General features: G+C 49.7%; 1 non-coding gene across 1 annotated transcript; it reads left to right on the top strand.

Annotated features, from left to right (window-relative positions):
* Positions 1-3,454: 3,454 nt before the first annotated feature.
* LOC143175766 (5.8S ribosomal RNA) lies at positions 3,455-3,609 on the top strand. The gene has a single exon (XR_013000447.1). It is a non-coding gene; the product is annotated as a 5.8S ribosomal RNA (ribosomal RNA).
* Positions 3,610-5,334: the final 1,725 nt, after the last annotated feature.

Here is a 5,334-nt window from a genome sequence, read left to right as displayed (position 1 = left end):
AAACGCGATATATAATAGTATATGCCAGTGGTTCGCGCGCGTCGTCTCTGAGATACGCGGTCGACAGAGTTCCGAAAACACGTGATGTGCCACGATTTCCGTGCGTCTTACATCTTTCGACGATGGGACGATCCACGCGAAGAGAACGTTCGTGCTTGCGTGAGGTGCAACAGCGTCGATTCGCTTTTCTGTACGGGGAGAAATAGAACGTTGAGTTGACTTATCGGGTCTTCGTTGGAATTACCGTCGCTGGCATTGTAAACTCCAGATGACCTTGTGATTCCTTCGTCGGGCACTGGTAAAGGGTGGCGATGATTCGTTCTATAATAGTAATACCCGTCGTAGCGTTTCGACCGATGTCACCCGCCACGAAAGTCTCTCTCGACGTGGAAACCCCGCGCCGAAGAGTAAACGCGAAGGCTTACCATACGAAAGAAAACGGTATTATACGCCTGTGGTATGTGCGTCTCGGCTCTGTGATACGCGATCGGCAGAGTTACAAAAAAACGTTGATGGGCCACGATTTCCGTGCGTCTTACATCTTTCGACGATGGGACGATCCACGCGAAGAGTAGTTACGTGCTCGCGCGAGGTGCGATAGCGTCGATTCGCTTTTCTGTACGGGGAGAAATAGAACGATGAGTTGACTTATCGGGTCTTCGTTGGAATTACCGTCGCTGGCATTGTGAACTCCAGATGACCTTGTGATTCCTTCGTCGGGCACTGGTAAAGGGTGGCGATGATTCGTTCTATAATAGAAATACCCGTCGTAGCGATTCGGCCGAGTCACCCGCCACGAAACTCTCTCTCGTCGTGGAATCCCCATGTCGGAGAGTAAAACGCGAAGGCTAACTATATATAAGAAATATATAGTATTATTTATGCCTGTGGTTCTCCGTTTGCCCTACTCTCAGATACGCGACTCGGAGAGTTACGAATAATCGTGATGGACCACGATTTCTGTACGTCTTACATCTTTCGACGATGGGACGATCCACGCGAAGAGATCATTCCTGCTTGCGTGAGGTGCGATAGCGCCGATTCGCTTTTCTGTACGGGGAGAAATAGAACGATGAGTTGACTTATCGGGTCTTCGTTGGAATTACCGTCGCTGGCATTGTAAACTCCAGATGACCTTGTGATTCCTTCGTCGGGCACTGGTAAAGGGTGGCGATGATTCGTTCTATAATAGAAATACCCGTCGTAGCGATTCGGCCGTGTCACCCGCCACGAAAATCTCTCTCGTCGTGGAATCCCCGCGTCGTAGAGTAAACGCGAAGGCTTGCTATAGAAGACTATAGTTTATACGCCTGTGGTTCACCGGTTGCCTGCTCTCCGGGGTACGCGATCGCGCAGGAGTTACGGAAGAACTTGATGGGCCACGATCTCCAAGCGGCTATATCTTTCGACGATGGGACGATTCACGCGAAGAGAACGTTCGTGCATGCGTGAGGTGCGATAGCGTTGATTCGCTTGTCTGTACGGGGAGAAATAGAACGATGAGTTGACTTATCGGGTCTTCGTTGGAATTACCGTCGCTGGCATTGTAAACTCCAGATGACCTTGTGATTCCTTCGTCGGGCACTGGTAAAGGGTGGCGATGATTCGTTCTATAATAGAAATACCCGTCGTAGCGTTTCGACCGATGTCACCCGCCACGAAATTCTCTCTCGTCGTGGAATCCCCGCGTCGGAGAGTAACCGCCGAAGGCTTGCTATAGAAGACTATAGTTTATACGCCTGTGGTTCACCGGTTGCCGGCTCTCCGGGGCACGCGATCGCGCGAAGGTTACGGAGGGACGTGAAGCGCCCGAGCAATGAAACGTCCGCAGGAGGAAACGAGCAACCGCCGAACATTGTTTCGCGACGTTTCCATAATGTATTGTCGTTTCGCTCGCATCCCGCTTCTTTCCCCTAGTTTCCTCGACGCGTAGTTTCGCAGCCTTAGTGGACGAATCATTCTCGATTCGAGGAAAGATATGCAGTGGGGCGTGCAATGAGCCCGCCAGAGACCACGATCTCCAATGCGTCTTTACATCTTTCGACGATGGGATGATCCACGCGAAGAGAACGTTCGTGCTTGCGCGAGGTGCGTTAGCGTCGATTCGCTTTTCTGTACGGGGAGAAATAGAACGATGAGTTGACTTATCGGGTCTTCGTTGGAATTACCGTCGCTGGCATTGTAAACTCCAGATGACCTTGTGATTCCTTCGTCGGGCACTGGTAAAGGGTGGCGATGATTCGTTCTATAATAGAAATACCCGTCGTAGCGATTCGGCCGAGTCACCCGCCACGAAACTGTCTCTCTTTCGTCGTGGAAACCCCGCGTCGGAGAGTAAAACGCGCGAAGGCTGTGACTGTAACATATATATATACAGTATACAATGCCTGTGGTTTTTGCGCGTGTCGGCTCTTCGGTATACGCGATCGGCCAGAGTTACGGAGGGACGGTGAAGCGCACGAGAAATTGAAACGGCCGCACGATTGGAACCGAGCAACCGTCGAACATTGTTTCGCGACGTTTCCATAATGCGTTTTCGTTTCGCTCGCATACCGCTTCTTTTCCCCTAGTCTCTGAGACGCGTTTTCGAGCCGTTCTTCTACTATCGATTCTCGTAGAGAGAAGGGACCGGGTAGTCTGGAAGTGGAACCCGCATCTTGCGTGTACCGTACACGGAATTGAGAGGACCGGCCGTGAAGCTCGTTTTAAAGCCGTGCGTCTGACACCCAACTCTTGCGCGCCAATTTCGCGGCAAGAGATAATATGGGACGAATGACCGGCAAAGAGCCAGCTGTGAAGTCTGTTTTTTTAATCGAATCCGTGGACGTGTGTATGCCGTAGCGTCGCTCGTCGTGTTCGTTCATGGTCGTTCCGAGAGAAAGAACGAAAGCGGTAACGAAGGGACCGGCCGTGAAGCTCGTTTTAAAGCCGCGCGTCTGACACCCAACTCTTGCGCGCCAATTTCGCGGCAAGAGATAACATGGGACGAATGACCGGCAAAGAGCCAGCTGTGAAGTCTTTTTTCATTATTTGCTTTCAATCGATCGATCGGTACGATTCGTGCAACGTTTCGCGCGATGCGACGCGAAAACATGCGCGCAACAATAGATGCGTCTGATCGGAAGAACGCGAGGGTCGACTGCACGCGATGGATTCAGTATCGGGTAGGATACAAAATATATCCCCGTCGTTTCCACGCGTGCGAGTCTTCTGCGTCTTTCGCGGGTTTTTGAATGCACTATACGCCCGGAACGTCGAGAAATATATACATATTACTTGAACGTTTTTCGTCTCGAAAGGCTTCGGTGTCGTCTCCAAGGCGACGCCTGAATCTCCTTCGCGCGCTGGTCGGAGATTCAGGTATCAACTTTTATCTTCTCTTTGAAAGAAGAGAGATATTAGGTCGAACAAATGAGAATAAAATTATATATGTGAAATATAAAATTTATACGATTACCCTGAACGGTGGATCACTTGGCTCGTGGGTCGATGAAGAACGCAGCTAATTGCGCGTCAACGTGTGAACTGCAGGACACATGAACATCGACATTTCGAACGCACATTGCGGTCCACGGATACAATTCCTGGACCACGCCTGGCTGAGGGTCGTTTACGTACCATACACTGCTTGCGTAGCTCTGTCAAATCCCCGCCGTCGTTCACCTCTTCGGATCGAACGTTTTTTTACCGAAGGGCGCAAAGAACGTTTCTGAGTCGGGTTAAGAGAAGGATGCTACGTACGAGCGAACGATGGGTGTCTCGTCGGCGTTTGTCGCGGACACGCGAAAATTCTGTGAATTTCACGGACAGTGTACGTTCTAGTTGTTGCAAAACGATCGGAATCGTTTGTATGGACTCGCGTGAGTGTTCGCGGCGTCGTGCGTCGTTCAATTACGACCGCCCGCGGATACCGCTCCACTGCGATATGGATCTGAGCGACAACTTTTTCGGCTGTTCGTGAGATGAACGGTTTCGTGTGTTTAGAAAAATTTTTTTTCCCGCGCTCCCGACGTCACCTGAAATGATGCGTCAGAGGTGAAAGAAAATATTAAGAAGTCGAGAGAGAGAGAGACTACACACGTTTTATTCATATTTTGTATACCGTGCGTGAGACGGATGTGCACGACACGTCGTATGTCGGTATATTACCGACTGGCCCCAGGGAGATTGTTTTCTTCCTCTCTTACGAATGAGATGTACGTTTCGGAGGATCGTCGTTACCGAAACACACGGCAAAACGAGACTTCTCGCAGCAGAACCTTTATACACAATACACATCGACTCTTTTTACCCCGAGAGAGAGAGAAAAGGTGTATTTCTTTTTTTTATTTTTCGAATTCGACGCACGAACGCTTTGACGACTGGAGAAAAACACGGTGTGTGTTAAAATCGTGCGGGACGAGCATGCGTATTCGTAACGGGTCGAATAGTTCTTATTCCCCGTCGTCGCGTGTCCTCGCTGGACCACCACCGTGCGCTTCCGCCACGTTCAGTTGAATTTCGAAATATATATATATAAAAAGAATCACCATATACTCTCTTTCGGGAGGTGTATTTTTATCGGTTTCTGCTATAGAGAAGAGACGGAGATCGTGTTGTGAGGTGTAACGTTTCTGTATCCCCGTTTCGGAGGATCGTCGTTATCGGCGGAACACACGTCAAAACGAGACTTCTCGCAGAACCTTTATACACAATACACATCGACTCTTTTACCCCGAGAGAGAGAAAAGGTGTTTTTCTTTTTTTTTTATTTTTCGAATTCGACGCACGAACGCTTTGACGACTGGAGAAAAACACGGTGTGTGTTAAAATCGTGCGGGACGAGCATGCGTATTCGTAACGGGTCGAATAGTTCTTATTCCCCGTCGTCGCGTGTCCTCGCTGGACCACCACCGTGCGCTTCCGCCACGTTCAGTTGTATTTCGAAATATATATATATATATAAAAAGAATCACCATATACTCTCTTTCGGGAGGTGTATTTTTATCGGTTTCTGCTATAGAGAAGAGACGGACGATCGTGTGTGACACCACGTGGTAACGTTTCCGTATCCCCGTAAAATACGTTTATCTTTTCTCGTAGAAAAGAGAGAGGAAGAGGCAGGAGCTCCTCTTTGGCGAGGCTTTCGAACGTCGCGTCCCGTCCGCCGGAATATAATGATATAAATATATAACCGCCGCCGACTTTGTGCGAAAGCGTTGAAACGAACGCGTCGGTCGCCCCATGGTGTGTGTTTGTCGTGTCTTCTTTTCCTCTTCTGCACTTCTCTTCACTGTCGATCGCGAGACCGCGCGAGATCCGCTTCGGTCGTCCAGTCCCCGAAAATTCTTCTCG

Source organism: Nomia melanderi, unplaced genomic scaffold (assembly GCF_051020985.1).
Source record: "Nomia melanderi isolate GNS246 unplaced genomic scaffold, iyNomMela1 scaffold0184, whole genome shotgun sequence".
NCBI lineage: Eukaryota > Metazoa > Arthropoda > Insecta > Hymenoptera > Halictidae > Nomia > Nomia melanderi.
Note: the sequence above shows the minus strand (reverse complement) of the source record. Positions and strands in the feature narration are given on the sequence as shown.